The sequence below is a fragment of the Schistocerca piceifrons genome, chromosome 2 (genome assembly GCF_021461385.2).
Source record: "Schistocerca piceifrons isolate TAMUIC-IGC-003096 chromosome 2, iqSchPice1.1, whole genome shotgun sequence".
Classification (NCBI taxonomy): domain Eukaryota; kingdom Metazoa; phylum Arthropoda; class Insecta; order Orthoptera; family Acrididae; genus Schistocerca; species Schistocerca piceifrons.
In genome coordinates, this window is record NC_060139.1 from 656902496 (window position 1) to 656922488 (window position 19993).

Sequence of the window (19993 nt, forward strand, 5' to 3'; positions counted from 1 at the left end):
TGCACTGCACTTGAAATGGAAGCGATCGCGTTTATTGGGTTTACTGGCCTAGGATGTCCTTAGAGAGGTTTTGAATCGTCCGTTGGATCAGCAGTGACAAACGTTGTCAAGACGTCGTCCTGATGGTCACTGCACTTTGAACTGTCGTTTTGGACTGCGAAATGTGTAGGAATCAACGCCTCAAGGGAAGCAGTGGTTTCATTGACGCTCTTTATGCCATCCCCTAACGCCCTTTGGCAACGGCTTTGCCGCAGTGGATACACCGGTTCCCGTCAGATCACCGAAGTTAAGCGATGTTGGGCGTGGCTGGCACTTGGATGGGTGACTGTCCGGGCGGCCATGAGCTGTTGCCATTTTTCGGGGTGCATCAGCCTCGTGATGCCTATTGAAGAGTTACTCGACCGAATAGTAGCGGCTCCGGTCAAAGAAAACCATCTTAACATCCGGGAGAGCGGTGTGCTGTCCACACGCCCCTCCTATCCGCATCCTAATTGAGGATGACACGGCGGTCGGATGGTCCCGATAGGCCACTTGTGGCTTGAAGATAGAGCGCTAGCGCCTTTTCGTGTGGATTACGAGCGGCGGTGTGCCTGAAATGCTTTGTTCGTCCACCCATAAGAAAATCGCATGATTTCAATGCTAGGCGTGGCGCTTCTGATCTCCGTCGCAGAGGCGTCACAAGAAAGGCGTGAAATATGGATAAGAGGGAATGTCACGATCTTTCCATCGTGTGACACGTCCACAGTGGCGTTGGGCAGAATTGTGGTGAAATCTGCTGCCAATGTGACATCATTAACTCATCTTACACTCCACGTGAGCTTCTGAGCTGCAGCCTTTTTCTCGCATGTGTCGACACTTTGTTGTTTGAAGTGCCGCCGAGTTCCAGGATGACGTCGCTAGGCGCCACATTTTTGCACCGTTACAGAGGGAGGTTCTAGGCACCTTCCAGCCAAAATTAAAACTTATGTGTCGCAATGGGAGGCAATTAAAGGGTTTCGTAAAACTGACCCTTTGATTGTGCTGTGCAGAATAGATCGACGTACCCCGCCTTCGTAATGTTCTGACGTGTGTCTCACGAAGCAACAGTACGAGTACAGATCTATGACACGAGAAATACAGTACAGGTCCGGGTGCCCGTGGTTACGAGCTGCGTCAGACTGCGAGACAACTGGGTTTGGGTTGCTGCCGTTCACTGGCGTGCAGCAGACGGGCCGGCGCGTCCCTGAGCTTGGCGTTGTGTTCCCAGGCGACGCGTGCGCCGGAAGTGCAGACATCGGAACGGCCCGGTCAGCCGAGGACAACGCGTCCCCGTCTACACGGCACGCTTCGCCACGGTCCTCCACGAAACAGAGCTGCTGCCGCTCCACGGCCAATCACCTGCCTCCTATAGTCTGTTTCAATACGTGAAAACAGCGATCTCTCTTGAAATCCAGTTTGAATGGACCTTTTCCAGTAAGTGATTTTATTTTTATTCGACGAATACGTTGTTGCTCTTCTTATCTATTGATAGTACAGCCAATGGTTCAAATGGTTCAAATGGCTCCGAGCACTATGCGACTTAACTTCTGAGGTCATCAGTCGCCTAGAACTTACAACTACTTAAACCTAACCTAACCTAAGGACATCACACACATCCATGCCCGAGGCAGGATTCGAACCTGCGACCGTAGCGGTCGTTCGGCTCCAGACTGCAGCGCCTAGAACCGCTCCACCACTCCGGCCGGCAGTACAGCCAATGATATACCTCCATCGGTCCTCCAAATCGCTTGGCAAAAATGTTAGAGAAAACTTCTATAACTTTCCACATACTAAGTCCTCTACCTAACATTCCACAGACATACAGATCACCAAACACAATACAACGTTCTGGACCAGACAGGTCAATCGGGACCGGCAATGGCGTCATTCGGATACGGTATGGAGAGGCGTGGAGTCAGCACACCGCTCTCCTGGCCGTTGTCGGCTTTTTTGACCTCGGAGCCAAAACCTCTCACTCAAGTAGCTCCTCACTTGGTATGGAAGGAGAACCAATAATTAAAAGGAAACTTACAGCATCCAGTTTTCCCTTTACTTGATCCTAACGTCACCCACAAAACACACACACACACACACACGCACACACACACACACACACACACACATACAGGCCAGTTTTGACACATCTTCAGAGAGAGAGAGAGGAGATGCCGCTTTGTATTTTTACCTCCGTGAAACAGTCTTATCTAAGCCGAATCACCTTCAATGGTTCTCACACGACTGAGAGTCTATTCCAAGAACAACGGCCTTGATTACCGACGAAGACCAATGCGACTGCCGAACATCGGAACAAACACTGGAGCACATTTTATATGGCTGCCTAAAAAGAAAATTCATGTGTATCTGGAAAGACACGGTAGAAGCAACACATGCCCCAATTAACCGAGTGATGTCTTTGGATATGCACATGTGATATCTCATCTTATTTTGGCTACTGCCAGTTCTCCATCTTTTATTGTTACCTATATACACGTATACAGAGATGCGTCTGCTTGTACTGATTAATATTCTTTTTATCATATCTCGTATCTACTTAATCGTACGTACTTGTTAAATATAATCCTGTAAGCCATAGACTTATTAATAAATAAATACTCGTGATGTAATTTCTAGCTACGGCGTAGACAATCAGGCTGTAGCAGAACAACGATAAAAAGAAAACCAGTCGTTTACACCACCGGAAGAAGGGCACAAGTGCGGAAAGGCACAGTGAAAAACCAGAAGTATAGGAAATACTGGCTGGTTACCAATTCATTATCTTCTTAGCCTTTTTAGTGCTCGCTCTGTCATATTTGACGTGCTCGTCGTGTCCTGTGCACAGAGCAGTTGCTAGCTCCTCGGGCTAGTAGGAGGGCTTGGGTTTTATTCAGTCCCTCATCGAGTAACGGTTTGGTCACGCAGTAAACGCTGCCATTTTCGACGTTTTATAAGTCAGTAGTAAGGTGTTTAGGAAGATGCAGGGTCGGTCCGAGAACATCTTTCCAGACAAGCTATATATCATATCCCCCCCCCCCCTCTCCCTTCTCTCTCTCTCTCTCTCTCTCTCTCTCTTTCTCTCCCTCCGCAAACCTCAGACATCAGTTGCTTATTAGTTGCGTTGCGTTGCGTTGGTACGATCTTTAAAAACAAGTCGAAATCTGCCGATCGTGAAAATGACTCCTTTTTAGGGTTCCGTAGCCCAGTCGATAAAAACGAAACCCTTGTAGTATCACTTTGTTATCCTTCTGTCTGTTTGCCCGACTATTAAAAACCCTTTTTCTCAGGAACAGGTTCACGTATCGAGTTAAAATTTACTTCACATACTAAAGTCTACGTTCGCTTGGCGGTGCAAAAATGTTAAGCTTCTATGTCAATGTAATCATAAGATGTGGCCATTTACGTCAGATATTTTAGTATCTATCAATATCGATAACGATAATAGACAAAAATCGTTGAAATTCTAGATTCCCTGATGTACATACATACATAATTAAGTTTGTACGGGACTCTTAGTGCGCGATTTCTACTCGCACTTATCCACATTTTTTCTTTTAAAATAAGTATACAGAGACATTCCTACGTAACAGAAATAAATTTCTGTATCCTGTTCCAGTGATAAATGTTAAAAGACGAAACAATTCATTTCCACTGAAGATACACGTAATTCCCCAGCTTTTCACAAGCGTTCATACAGAAGTAGACCTATTGCACTTGTAGCTTCAACAAAAAGATGCTATCTGTTAAACTGAGTGAAAATGTAAACTTCCTGTTATTTTTTAGTTTACCGGATAAAGAGAGACAAATACAAAAAATATCATGTAATTTTATACTGGCGTGATAAATATAACACACTCTTTAACTACATTAGTTGTATGTTACATGTGAAGAAAACTCACAAATAAGTAGCTACATTTAAAAAAAGGGTGCTATGAGAATAGTGAGAAATTTAGACACAATTTCAATATTTTTATGTACGCAGCTGAAAAGGTAAACACAAATTTCTATATAGTACGAAATAGGAATCATGCGGTGGACGTGGGTTAAACTGCTGGTAACGCCAGCAATTGAAACTGACACGACCATAACTGAAGTAGCATCGGGCGACAATATTTCCACCAAGCTTTGAGCCACAGGAGATTTATTATTTGTTCATCTGCAAACAATGTTGTAACAATTTTTATGTATACAGGGTGTATCACAATTAATACCTAAAAGTGACACATGTCAAAGTATACGAAACAGAAGTAAAAACAATCCAGTAAACATGCATCCACAAACAAGCCGTTTGTGAAGCAATTGCAAATTTGTGCCAGTGGCACTGACTTCCGTGCGAAATATTATCCTAGTCATTATAAATACATCTGAAACGTAAACCTTTCGATTAAGTCCTCATCTAATTTCATCCACGGGCTAGGTCACCATGACACAGGCATGGTGGATCACAAGTTCATTTTACTGCCGATGTAAAGCTTATCCCAAAGAAGTAGCTCTCCCAAAGCAGTAGCATCCATCATAAAATCCTTAAAATCTAAGTATTCCAGTGGGTATGATAAAACATCAACGACGTTAATCAAAAGAGTGCTCATTATTTGTGTAATCAAACTCTTATCAGCGCAACTTTTGCAGACGGGTTAAAATACGCTGAAGTTAAGACTCTTTACAAGAAGGGGGATGAAGAGATACCATCAAACTATCAGCCAATTTCACTTTTGCCGGCTTTCACAAAAATATCTGAAAAGGTTGTGTTCAAGCGTCTCCTTCCTTAAGCATCTGACTGCAAATAATATATTGTCCAAGTCACAGTTTGGATTTCTTAAGGGTTTTGATTTAGAGAGAGTTATTTACATTTACAGAGAGAATGTATTTAATTCATTAGATAATAAATTAGGGGCTACTGGCATTTACTGTAATCTGTCAAAAGCCTTTGACTGCGTGAACCACAGCATTCTCTTAAGTAAATTAGAATATTATGGTGTCACCGGCAATGCTGCGAAATGATTTGAGTCTTATCTATCTAACAGGAAACAAAGGGTGTCGTTGCGAAATACCTGTGCAGCAAGCAATCAACTTCATCTGCTTGGGAATTAATTACATGTGGTGTTCCTCAAGGTTTTTTCTTGGGTCCATTGCTTTTTCTTGTGTACGTTAATGACCTCTCGTATGTTACATTGCCAGATGCTAAGTTTGTTTTGTTTGCAGATAATACAAACATTGCAATAAGTAGCAAGTCAAATACAGATTTAGAAATAGCTGCTAATTAAACTTTCATTGACATTAATAAATGGTTTAAAGCTAATACACTGTCATTAAATTGTGAGAAGACCCACTATATGAAGTTCAGAACCTGTAAGAGATTTCCTTCCAGAATGTGTATAACTTATGAAGACATGCAGATCGAAGAGGTTGAGAGTGTTAAATTTCTGGGATTACAACTCGATAATAAATTCAGTTGTGAAGGGCATACCACAGAATTGTTTAAGCACCTGAACACGTCTGTATTTGCAGTGCGAATGATGTCAAATTTAGTAGATATAAACATAAAAAACTTGCATACTTTCATTCTATTATGTCATACGGGATCATATTCTGCGGTAACTCATCAAACCGAGCAAAAGTTTTTAAGGTGCAAAAGTGTGTGATAAGAATCATTTGTGGTGTAAATTCAAGAACATCCCGTAGAAACCTGTTCAAGGAACTTTGCATTCTGATCACTGATTCTCAGTATATTTATTCCTTAATGAAATTTGTTGCAAGTAATATATTTCTGTTTCCAACCAATAGCTCAATACATAGTATCAATTCTAGGAATAAGAACAATCTACATAAAGACCTAAAATCACTTACCTTGGTCCAGAAAGGAGTCCAATATTCAGGAACACACATTTTCAATAAATTATCAGCAGCCAGTAAAAACTTGGTTTCTGATAAATCGCAGTTCAGACAGAGTTTGAAAGACTTTTTCACAGACAACTCCTTCTACTATATAGACGAATATCTTAACAGAGACTGTTAAGCCAGCTTAAGTAAAAATGTCTATTAGATTTCAGTTTTGACAGCACTTGGCCACAACAATCAATATTAGGTATTTTGTGTATGATAAATTTATTAATAGTGCATAACAATGTTTCATTCTGACTGCGTGTTAATTCTGTACATATTAGCTGTTCCAGTTTACCGCATTGTATTCACCTATTTCGACAATCTCCTGACAAATGTTCAGGGTAGTACGTATTATATACAAATGTTTTATGTTTTTATGTTATACTTTCTGACATGCTCCCCACCTACGAGAATCATCTCATTTTTTGTGTCTATGGAACGAAAACTGAATGTAATCTAATCTAAATCAAACGTACAAATATGGTCCAAGAAGATTGTGTCGAGCAGGGCCTGTACCTTTGCCTTAAAGATCACCTGACGTCACTCCTCTGGATATTTACTGTCTAGAATCATCTCCAAAGTGATGTTTACAGCACTCCCCGTGGTACGATTGAAGAACAGGAGCAGCGAGTTGTACCGTCTAGTCAATATTTATGAGATGATTCGGGAGTGTTTGAAAGAATTGGTAACTCACTACAGAGACTATTGCCTTCAAATGTAAGGACGACATGGGGAATGCCTCCTTAACAGGTGCGAGAGTACAGTAAACTGTAGATATAACATGCTGCTGTAGTACTGCAGTTCATGGTAATGTAGGTCTTGGTTGTAATTTGAGCCCAGTTAGATGAGGACTTAATACAAAAACTTACGTTTCAAATATATAAGGGCCAGTCAAATGGAAACGAGACAGATGGAAGAAAGGTATGTAAACACTTTATTATTTAAAAAGTAATCGCCATAACTGCTAATACATTTAGCCCGCTAAGAGACAAGGCGATCAATGCCTTCATGGAAAAATGTTTGCGTTTGCCTACAAAACCAAGTTGCCCGCACACATGTTGCCGAGGTAGTTTCGACTACGTTGCAGAAGTATCGCTGGGAAGCTCTTTCTTGTCCTCCATACAGTCCCGATCTCTCCCCATGCTATTTTCATATTTTTAGACTCCTGAAGAGAAACGTTCGTGGCCCTCTATTTATTCGGACAAAGAGGGCCACGCCTGGGTGCAACTTCGCTCCGTAGGCAACCGCAAACATTTTTCTATGAAGGCGCTGACCGTGTCGTTTCACAGGAAGAGTTATGGCGGTTACTTCTAAAATAATAAACAATTTGCTTATTTTTTCCCATCTGCCTTGTTTTCATCTGGCTGCCCTTTAAATTTATACAAACTACGACAGTCGATAATATTTGGTACTGAAAATCGGCTCGTAACCATACATTCGCACTTATTTCGCGAACGGGATCTGTTATCGTATATTTCCACCCGTAAGAGTTTTCATGCTTAATTACTTTCTGTTTAAAATCATAGCAATAGGGCAGCTCTGACGCCCGTATCAGCTTGACGTCTCAAGCGGTCGCTTGCGTCGCATGTACCTTTAACCGGCGCTGAGAAGTTGTAACTGATATGGTATTTCTGAAAGTGAGTTTATGGCGGGTGACAAACCAGTAGATACAGTGTGGATTCGTGGCTCACGGTGCTACGGACGGCGATAACTGCAGTGTTGAATCTTTGAAAAACCATACTTTAAGTTGAAGACGACTTGTCTGTTGACTGTTTGCGTCAGACCTCTCATAATTACGCTGTTGAATTGTTAACCCTTGCTCACCAAAGTCTTCCCATACGGCTGTTAACTCGGCATGCCGACTTACTGCCGCCAGCTCACGTAGAGCAATGGGCGTGCCGCTGCGCCCTTGCTGCAGACGGCGTCGCTGTAAACATTGCGTGAGTCATCCCGCAGTTCCACCTGCCACCAACAGGTGGCACGCGGCGGTAGCGCCACAGCTGCGCGAGTATCGGTTGCAGCCAGTGTCGCGTTTACAGGTAGCTGCACGAGGCGCGGGAAGATCGAAAGAGCTGTCATTTCCATAAGGTAGTAGCAGATTGTTGTTCTGTACTAGCACATTATTAATATCTATTCCGCGCCGTAATTCGTTCCTCAAACCGAGGCACAGCGCCACACGCAAGCAAGAACCTCGCGCTTCTGTGATTATTGCGTCACTACAGGGTGAGTCCGAACCGATAAAGTACAGAATCTGTAGTTTGATTTGTTACTCCAATTATTTTTATCATTCCTCTGCACGCATGATACTTGCAAACTGCATGGTATGGCGTTGAAATAATCATACTACTGAGGTTAGATGCTCTTGTTGCGTTAATGTACGTTTGAGAGTTAAAATCGGTTTTTAAATACTCTGCCCCTGCAAAACACAATGTTTTCCTTTTTCTTATTCTTTACTCGTACATCTTGTATTAACTATGTGTCATCTTCAGCAGGCTCCGTCTTATTTCTGTAATATACAGTGCCGGTACACTGTAGATGATACGCTGTCAATCCATGAAACGTATTAATGCAGTTTCAAGCGAGAAAGCACCACAAAATAAAATGCACATTTTATAATTTCTAACCCTAAAACAGAGAACCAACCAAAAGCTTGAAGATTTTTCAGAAACATAATAATACCCACTGAAGACTGCACATAGGTTCATAGTGCAGCCACATACGAAAACGTCGAGAATGTGTGCAGCAAAGAACTGCGCGATAGTGATTTGAGGTATGTGAAATAACACTCTTTAAATGAAGAACTAATCGCGAGAAGGCTTTGTGGTGATGGATGCCGCAATTGTTGAATGCCGACAGGAAGTAAATGGGAAAACCAATTTATCAGGAATTTTTGTATCCTTGTAAGGAGCTAACAGTTTTGTTCCGCCGAGTTATCAGTGCGGTTGGGACGTGGGTCCACCGCTCCACGACGGGAGCGAAACGTCAGCCAGAGATGTGGGTGGAAGTGGCGGCCTTGCATCAAAAAAGAGGAAGTGTTACCGGGAAGCAATAAGAATTCTACTCATTGATGGTGTCAGTAGGTGTAAAACAGTAACTGGAGAATTTTACGCAAGCCTTATAACTGAATTTTAAAAAAGGTACGAAATGAGACCTTGATTGAAAAAGAAAAAATCGTCCTTCTTCAGGATAATGCACCGAATCACGAAGGTGCTTGGACCATATGAAGTCTAGTTAAAGAGTTACGACAGTCGCATATGTAAATTTTGCACGACATTCCTAATTTTGAGGTGAATGCTAATTACTGAAACCTTCTGTAAAAAGACAATGCCCTGAACGGGGGTTGCGGTGAAAAATTATGGCACTTAAGATTAAAACAACGCGTTTATTATTGGAAACTTTCATTTTGTTCTTATCGCTAACAAATATCTAATTACTGCATTTACATCAGTCACGTAATAATCTTTACAAAAACGGCGCTTTCTTATTACGATCTCTACTATCAAAAAGTATGAACACAGCACACATTTTCAAAATAATTTTTGCCTTATTCGGTGAACCTTACAGTCCTTTGAAACCATTGTAGTATCTTATCGATGTTGGCCACATTATTCGTCGCTATCCCCTGAATGTAGTCTTGCAGAATGTGAACCGCAGAAGGAGAATGGCACAAGGATTCCTCTCTGTTTCCATTAGTTCCCGCACTGCATCAACCTTCTCTTCAACGACCGTTGCGGAAGGTCGACCGGGGAGCGTAGCGTCCTCGACGTTGAACTCGATACATAACAGAAAGATGTGGACAGCCTTGTCCAAGTATTGGAGACATTTCCTGACACCTCTTACTCTCTTTGTCAACGTCTGACAAAAACAGTGCGCAAAGCTGGTGACTTATCTTCTTTCTTGCATAAAGGCATCTTTTTATCTTAAAAGAGCTTGATCTCTCGGCCACACCTCATAAATAAACCTGTATCCTCTAGTTATTTACCCTTTAGGAATTCGACAGCCGATTTCTGAGCGACACTTGTTTTCCTTTCACGACGGACTGAAAAAAAATTGTTGGGAAGGAATATTAAGGTTAGTAAGTACAGGTGTTCTTACCCAGAAGGTTGATTTCAACACCTTGGTGCTTTTTTTTTAAATTCTTTATTTCATAACGTAATAATTATACAAAATGACCCGCCACCTTAATGATTAGTGGGTCCTATGTTTCTAGTTTTATAATAGCAGCTTCTACATTCTACTTGACTACAGACAGTACTATATTTATTACTAGGCAGACTATTTCTAATTTTACTAGTGTTAGCATAATTTCTAGTTTCTACGAAAGGTTAGTATTAACTGCCTGCAGCGTTACAGTTGTGCCAGTGTTAATAACATAAACCTACTTGGATGCCTCGCTCATAGAGCTAATCCCTATGAGCATGCCCCTGGCACAGGGCAGGCAAGAAGTTATTTATCGCTGCAGGTTCCTAACTTACCATCCTCTTCTATTTGGCTAAATCTACTACCTATTCTAAGTCATAATCGGTGCGTTGTCTCAGTTCGTGATGAGGATCACCCCAGTCCCCCTGGTCCTGCACGTGGCGGATTCCAACTGTAAAGTCGACCTATCCACGAACAGGCGGTACGGAATTGTGGCAGTGGTCACAATCGATGATTTCTGTTTATCTAGTCATGAAGGTCTCTCCAAAAAGTTGTTAGTACTTTTTGCGCTACCTCGTTGGCTAGCGTGTTCAGTCTCTGAAAGGTCTCCTCTTGTCTTAGAAGGTCATAAGTGTTTGTACTTGGTAGTTGTCGTCTTAGTGTCTCGGCTACATCATCGAAAAGGGCGCACTCGTAAACCAACCTTGGTGCTTTACTAGCCCCCGATGTCCGCCCTTGCCTTTCCTTGACTCGTGAACTTACTTATGCAGCCATGTGTAGGGTGAGCTACAGTTAATCGCGGACTCCTACTTACAATGCGACGTTGCATTTTTTTTATATTAACAAATTACTGCCTAATAACAGCGAACGGATAACTCACAAGAAATCCTGTTAAATCTCTGACCTTGGGATATGTAGTGTGACGCCTACACGTACTGCCATCGAATCACACTAAGGTTAGTTCAGCGTTAAACGTCTTCACTGTCCACACTTATAAACTGATACTGCAGTATTATCAGACGCTTGTTGCAGCAAATGTACTTTTAACTGTGACGCGTAACCGCAGAAGACATGGTACAACGTACTGTACACAGTTGGTACCAATAATATTTCAAGAGCGGCTCTACACATCGAAAAGAGCTTCTCGTCAATTTAATGTACGCAAAGACAAACATTTTTGTTGGTATGTAAATGCTCCATCTTGGGAAGTATAAAGGTTTTGTAAGACTTTAGACTGTTCGTGAGAAAAAAGTACTATAATGCAATATCTTTCAATGTACTTAGTGACACTCTCCGGTCACTGATGTAATTAGTAGGCTGAAATCTGTAGCAAAGTGGAGTTATAGCCGCATTTTGTTGCAAATGTGGCTAACGGAGCAGACGCTATGCTATGCTGTGAAATGAACGCCCTCTTTTAGCATAGTTCCCGACAAATATCATTGCTGACTTCGACATGAATTAAATTATTGTCCTCTTTTCATGAGCAATCGAATGCCGTTACAAACACCTCTTTGCACTTACAAATATTGTAACTGCTACAATATTTCCTCAGACGAAACAGTTGCGAGTATTAACAACTCACAAAAAAATTTCGCGCCTTTGTCAATCACCTCCGGTCAATATCTCGGCCGATTCACGAAATACAGTACTTTAAATGTACACACCTTTCTTTAATGTTTCGTTAGTCGTTTTAGTAACGACGACAACAACAACTATAACCACACACTTTTATGTAATACAAGCAGCTGTTTATTTAAGGAGTAATGCTTCAGTAAAAAATGGTTCAAATGGCTCTGAGCACTATAGGACTTAACGTCTATGGTCATTAGTCCCCTTGAACTTAGAACTACTTAAACCTAACTAACCTAAGGACATCACACAACACCCAGTCATCACGAGGCAGAGAAAATCCCTGACCCCGCCGGGAATCGAACCCGGGAATGCTTCAGTACATTCACGTGGCAGTTAAATGTTGTTCGTTATTACTTTTCATCATTATCAAGACGTCGTCTTAGCACCTCTTCACCGACTTCATTACATAGCACAATCCGATACTTCGACGCTCCTCCATCTATATGTACTACAAAACATTTAAAGAAATTAAAATAATTTATAAGATTTGAATATCGAATGCGGTGCTCAACCGTCGCGTAGACTGCATTAAACACCAGCAAAATAATACTCTGTTTACAGTACTGACCAACGTCTAATGTGTTCCTGTATCAGTTGACATGAAGGGTGGGATGGTTGCATAAACAAGGCTGAGGCCATTAACAGTTATTGCCAAGCGAAACTCGTCCTTTGTCTTTAGTAGCCACAATATCAACGGGACGTTAAAATGACATTCTTTTCTTTCCTTCTTCTTTTCTGATGTTAATAAGGAAACAAGTAACACAAATGGAAACATCCTTTATTAAAAGAAAAAGGAAATGCGATGTTCAACTCGAAGTTGGTTTGGACATTATTGTGCTTTACTATTCGTGGTACTACTGAACATGGTATGTCCTCGACTTCCTGTTGTAGTCAGCAAATATTCTCGGCGTCTAACATGAATGTATCACGAAGAGAACCCTCTTCCACCGAAAGTAGCTGCTGTTATTGAGGTGGCTTGCTTGCATGCACCAACTATAATGTCTACACTCAGAAGTAAATAAGTTCAACAAAAAAACTGAAGGCAACACAAACTAGCAAGAGTTTATTGAAGGATGGTTTCCTTTACGCAACTTTAAGTTGAATATGACGGCTGATGATATTGTTACAAGTTAACTAGCACTTTGAACACTGGTCAAGTCATGAATGTAATGAACGATGCACAGGTGGTCTCTTTTTGTCGGCGGTTGTAGATAAATCCTGATGCTGGCGTTAGGCATACTTCCTGACGCTGTCGAACTAACTGTCGATACGATATTTCTGAGTGGAGCCTCACGTCAGTTTGTATCAGCTTTTGGCGGATGAATTTTCGTTGGGAACTATTTGCGTGACGGGAGGCGGAAGCATAACATAGTCTGTGTTGTGTGTATACTCAATGGCGGACACTCATGTCCAGCTTGAAACGCAATGGAGAGGAGAAAGCCTTTCTTGTAATGATGGTCAGGGACCGTATGTACCCAACAGTTCTTTTAGGTTGTCACTTCCAGATAGGTCAAAAGTGAGTGCCGAACTGTTTACTATAACATCAATACCTCTGATAGCTTAGCTCAAAATTTCAACCTGCCAATACCTCTCTCCAGCTCTTCTAAACTCCCGCAAATAGTGTGAAGATATCAGGAAGTTTCACTACAGTTTACTTTCTGTTGTAGAACGATGGTTTCATTTCAGCTCTGACGATTGCGCACAATAATCCCAGTTGAAGTTCAAGGTAAAGCACAGCGTCACCCTTCGAGACCTGTGCTAACGGCTATCGCGTACCTCAGAGGAAGTCTGACCTGATGCACAGCAGCACTCACGAAGAGCCAGAGAGATCAGACGCAGAAATTACCTGCACGCTTGGCGGTAGCAGCAGGGATCACCAAGGTTGGAATGCCGAAGAGGATTGCGTAAGTGGGTGGGACGCTGTAAGGCTGTGGACGTGTAAGTGGACTCCCTCCTAACGCAATACGATTTCTTTCCCCTGTTTCTCTGTGACAGTGCCGCTTGTACGTGTATTATAAATTGTAATAGGGCGTGCTGCAATGTGACGTCTGCAAATTCTGTATGTGAAAACTCTTAAAGCTTTTTAAATAAAACATACGTTATTAGCATTCTGCATCTTTATTCTACATGCTGTAATCAAGTTCTTAATCGCAGAAAACATGCCACACGTGGAGCAGTCCGGCGTCTTGAGTTCACTGTCATCGATCATTCTCCATACAGTCCCAACTTGGCCCCATCCAGTTTTCATCTCTTTCCAAAACTTAAAGAACACTCCCGAATACTTCGTTTTGATAGTGACAAAGGTGCGGGCAGACGTGAGGTGTGGGTTCGCCGACAAACTCAAACATTCTACCGTGGCGGTATCAACAAACTGATCTCTCGTTGGGAGAAATGCCTTCTCCGCCAGAGTGACCATGTTGAGAAATTAATATGAAGACGTGAAGAATAAAGATGCACAATGTTGATAACGTTTGTTTTCTTTATAAAGTTTTAAGGGTTTTCATATAAAAAATTCAGAGGAATAAAGTATCAGCACCCGCCTACACGCCGAAAATCGCTGACACACTCTTGTGCAGTGGCACTCGACTCGGAGATGACGAAATGGAAGAAATTTCCACGGCCAGTATTTGGGCGCTTGAGGGGGTTGGGGGGGGGGGGGGGGGAGGAGGGGTTAGTGGCGTCAGGTTCCTTGTAAGCAGATTTTGCGCCGGCGTCCGGGATTAAACTCCATGGAGTGCCGGTATGTGATACTGTTGGTGGCAATCCGCCGGTCAGATAAAGACGTTAAGCTCGACGGTCCCCTTCGTGTCATTCGAGAGCCGGCGCCGGGTTGCACCCTATCCCTTCCTTTCATCCATAAAAGCACAAACACAACACTGCAAAGTTAGCATTAACTTACACGAGACAGTTACACACATGAGACTTGATGCTAACGGCAAACCGCCTCCATTGGGACATTGTCCAGCACGGCGGTATTGCCGCATATGCCCCAACGCTCATTTCCTTATTATGGGATCGACTTTGACTTTTGAAGTACCTTGTTGGACAGTTCTGACATTAAACTAAAACACAAAGAGCTTTTAAATTTTCATTTACACACTGAAACCTTACAGGATCACTTTCTTGTCCGCCTGTCTATCTGTCCGTCTGTCAAGAGCCCTTTAACGCAGGAAGGGGTAGAGGTATCAAGTTGAAATTTGTGTCAAACACTAAAGTCTAAGGTCGCTTGCCACTGTAAAAAATTTGAGCTTCTAAGTCCATGCAGTTGGAACATAAGGCCGTTGATGTCACATATTGTCATACTTGCAAACATACTCACCAAAACCTACAGATGAACTATCTATATACTGTACATATTTAAGATTGTCAGGAACCCTCAGAGCGTGAGTCCGACTCCTACTTGTCCCTTTTTTTCTACGGTAGTGAGTTCTATAGCTGTCAATACATATCAGACACAAGTCTAAAGTAATACAGCATGTCATCACTGCCGCAGTTGATCTGTTGTTACAGTTGTAAGAGTGAATAGGAACAAAAGAGAAGCACTGACAGAGGAGTGAGACAGGGTTGTAGCCTACCCCCAATGTTATTTAATCTGTATATTCAGCAAGTGGTAAAGAAAATGAAAGAAAATTTGGAGTAGGATTTACAGGGAGAAGAAATTAAAACTTTGAGGTTTGCCGATGACATTGTAATTCTGTCAGACAGTAAAGGACTTGGAAAAGCAGTTGAACAGAATGGACAGTGTCTTAAAAGAAGGATGTAAGGTGAGCATCAACAAAAGCAAAACGACGATAGTGGAATGTTGTCGAACTAATCAGGTGATGCTAAGGGAATTAGATTAGAAAACGAGACACGATGACTTTTGCTATTTGAGCAGCAAAATAACTGACGATGGCCGAAGTAGAGAGGATATAAAATGTAGACAATGGTCAAAAGAAGCGTTTCTGAAGAAGAGAAATTTGTTAACATCGAGAATAGATTTTAATTGTCAGGGAGTCTTTTCTGAAGATCTTTGTCTGGAGCGTAGCCATGTATAGAAGTACAACATGGACGATAAACAGTTTAGACAAATAAAGAATAGAAGCTTTCGAAACGTGATGCTACAGAAGGGTGTTGAAGATTAGATGGGTAGATGACATAACTAATGAGGAAGTACTGAATATAATTGGGGAAAAAAAATTGTGGCACAGTCTGACTAGAAAAAGGGATCGGTTGGTACGGCACATTCTGAGACATCAAGTGATCAATTTAGTACTGGCGGGAAGCGTGGAGCGTAAAAATCGTAGAGGGAGACCAAGAGTTGATCACAGTAAGCAGATTCAGAACGATGTAGGCTGCAGTAGTTACTCGGAAATGAACCGGCTTGCACAGGATAGAGTAATATGGAGAACTGCATGAAACCAGTCTCCAGACGGAAGGCCAAAACAACAATAACAACAAAGTATGTGTGATCTAATTTTGTATTGTAATTAGATTTTTAAATGCACCGTTCTTACAGTATTCGTTTAACACTTGAACAAGGTAAAGTCTTTGACCACATTCCCGTACTAAGAAGCAGACGGAAACAAATGCACATTTGAGAACGGAAAACTTCCACGAGAGCCATCAAATATGTTCTCACATCCACAAAGTGAAACGGAACGTAATGTTTCTCGGATGTGGTAGTGGAATACTCCAAACAAGTTCTCGAGAAGACGTACATACAGTCCGAGAACCCGTCAATTCCAGAATTACAAAACAAAGACACCACACTAGACACAGGTCCCATTGCGCTTCATTCAGATCCTGAGAAGAGGAATACACGCCTGTTTTAATGTCTGCTGTGGGGCTGAAAAAGTTAACCGTTGGGAATCACAACCGATCAGCCCACCACAAGAAAAGATAATCCAATTTTAAATGCAATTGTACTCCGCAGTTTATTAGCAGACCTGTGAAATGGTTATGTCACTGACTTTTTCTCGTCGTGAATTACTATTGTGAAACTAAAATACGAAGTAGTTACATTTGGAATGAAAACGAAGTTGATATCTGTATGTCACAGGATAATAATGTTGGAAATCTCATTATCCATTGACCAGTGTTCCTGTGACTGTATGTACAGATGGAAATAATCGTTGCCTCATCCTTTGCAACAGCGTAAAACAAGAATAGCGTGTCATTCAGGTGTCAGGGAAACCGGTGTCACAAACAACAAGGCACCTAAAAACTAGTCTTGCCACTTTGTCGCAGCTCGATGTAGAATGGAACATCAAGACTGACAGCCGAGGCAGTTGTGACCTGCTGCTGACGTCTGTATCTTGCGTAACACTGAGAAACCAAATGACCTAAGCGGTGAACAGCAGGAAAAAATCGCAGCAAATGCGGCGGGTTACAAACATTCGATTAGTATTTAAGAACAGGGCGTAAAATATTTTTGTTCGTGATTTCCTGCGCACCCACAGCACACTTCCTCTGCACTGTATCAGCAAACTGAAGTCTGTCATACGTTATCGCTGTAATTTATTTTGCATTTTTGTTCTTCTTTACATGATTCAGACTGGTATCTCTCAACGTTTTAATAGATGAGTTTGAGTGCACAGTAGTATCACTAATGCGATAACCAAATACCATGGGATTATTTCTTCTGTTTATATGCATCTTCTTGCACTTGTCCGAATTTCAGAGGAAGAACTTTACATTACAGTACTTGGATATATCATCTAGCTCATGATTTATTTCACTAGAACTGGTGAGTGCAACCAAATGCTCGAAACGACTGTTGTCTTGTATTTTGTCAACAGTAAATATGACAGTACGCCTCCGTAGCTGAGAACTCAGTGTGACGATTGATTTGCGGAGTTCCTGGATTCAGTTCTTCGTACTGGCAGCCATTTTTCTTTAATGTGAATACTCTAAAGGGATGTATTTAGGCACGTGATGCCACTGAGGATACACGTGAGTGAAACAGCGGCTCCAAAGCCCAGGACGCTGACGACGACCAATAGAGTGGGCTGCTGACGTCAAGGCCTTTCACACCGAGTCCGAAAGACATCGGTGGCAGAGGATACACGGCGGTCGGTCGGCACTGAATGGTCCGTCAGGGCTGGAGCGCACAACTCTCCGGAGCGGAAAAAGAGTTTGATGTCTCATCTGTATTAGTGAACGTAGATTCTGCAACCAGTGCGTCTGTGACCTACAATTCGCCCTTCTTGTTCCACAGATACTGAAGACTGTAAATTAAGAAGATTATATATGCTATTGTTCCTTGATTTTCGGAAATCCTTCGACGAAGTTCTGCATTGTGGTTAATAAAAGAAAATGCCTGATTGCTGAACAGCAGACTATAGTCCGTTCGCCATAAGAATAAACCTGACGTAGACAAACACAAACGCGATGATCAGTCAGCAGCTGGTGGTATTACGCTCTTGGAAGTAGGCCCTAATTTGTATTTGATACGTTATTACTGAGTTACGTTAAATGAAACTTTAAGATATTCCAATGTATTAACAGCCATCAACATTTTTCTTAACCACGCTTTAGCTATGTAGCTGTTGTTGTTTGTTGTTGTGGTCTTCAGTCCAGAGACTGATTTGATGCACCTCTCCATGCTGCTCTATCCTGTGCAAGATTCTTCATCTCCCAGTACCTACTGCAACCTACATCCTTCTGAATCTGTTTAGTGTATTCATCTCTTGGTCTCCCTCTACGATTTTTACCCTCCACGCTGCCCTCCAATACTAAATTGGTGATCCCTCAATGTCTCAGAACATATCCTACCAACCGATCCCTTCTTCTAGTCAAGTTGTGCCACAAATTTCTCTTCTCTACAATTCTGTTGAATACCTCCTCATTAGCTATGTGATCTACCCATCTAATCTTCAGCATTCTTCTGTTGCACCACATTTCGAAAGCTTCTATTCTCTTCTTGTCGAAACTATTTATCGTCCATGTTTCACTTCCATACATGGCTACACTCCATACAAATACTTTCAGAAACGACTTCCTAACACTTTAATCTATACTCGATGTTAACAAATTTCTCTTCTTCAGAAACGCTTTCCTTGCCATTGCTAGTCTACATTTTATACCTTCTCTACTTCGACCATCATCAGTTATTTTGCTCCCCAAATAGCAAAACTCTTTTACTACTTTAAGCTTCTGATTTCCCAGTCTAATTCCCGCAGCATCACCCTATTTAATTCGACTACATTCCATTAGCCTCGTTTTGCTTTTGTTGATGCCCATCTTTATACCCTCCTTTCATGACACTGTCCATTCCGTTCAACTGCTCTTCCAACTCCTTTGCTATCTCTGACAGAATTACAATGTCATTGGCGAACCTCAAAGTTTTTATTTCATCTCCATGGATTTTCATACCTACTCCGAATTTGTCTTTTGTTTCCTTCACTGCTTGCTCAATATACAGATTGAATAACATCGGGGATAGGCTACAGCCCTGTCTCACTCCCTTCCCAACCACTGCTTCCCTTTCGTGCCCCTCGACTCTTACAACTGCCATCTGGTTTCTGTACGAATTGTAAATAGCCTTTCGCTCCCTGTATTTTACCCCTGCCACCTTCAGAATTTGAAAGAGAGTATTCTAGTCAACATTGTCAAAAGCTTTCTCTAAGTCTACAAATGCTAGGAACGTAGGTTTGCCTTTCCTTAATCTATCTTCTGAGAAGTCGTAGGGTCAGTATTGCCTCACGTGTTCCAACATTTCTACGGAATCCAAACTGATCTTCCCCGAGGTCGGCTTCTACCAGTTTTTCCATTCGTCTGTAAAGAATTCGCGTTATTATTTTGCAGCCGTGGCTTATTAAACTGATAATTCGGTAATTTTCACATCTGTCAACATCTGCTTTCTTTGGGATTGGAATTTGTTATATTCTTCTTGAAGTCTCAGGGTATTTCGCCTGTTTCATACATCTCGCTCAACAGATGGTAGAGTTTTGTTAGGCTTGGCTCTCCCAAGGCTATCAGTAGTTCTAATGGAATGTTGTCTACTCCTGGAGCCTTCTTTCGACTTTGGCCTTTCAGAGCTCTGTCAAACTCTTCACGCAGTATTATATATCCTATTTCATCTTCATCTACATTCCCTTCCATTTCTATAATATTGTCCTCAAGAATATCGCCCTTGTATAGATCCTCTATTTACTCCTTCCACCTTTCTGCTTTCCCTTCTTTGCTTAGAACTGGGCTTCCATCTGAGCTCTTGATATTCATACAAGTGGTTCTCTTTTCTCCAAAGGTCTCTTTAATTTTCCTGTAGGCAGTATCTATCTTACCCCTAGTGATATGTGCCTGTACATCCTTACATTTGTCCTCTAGCCAAACCTGCTTTGCC

At 41.9% G+C, this 19993-nt stretch overlaps 1 pseudogene; it reads left to right on the forward strand.

The window, feature by feature from the left end:
* Positions 1–235: 235 nt before the first annotated feature.
* LOC124778509 lies at positions 236–353 on the forward strand (annotated as a pseudogene).
* The last annotated feature ends 19640 nt before the right edge of the window (positions 354–19993 follow it).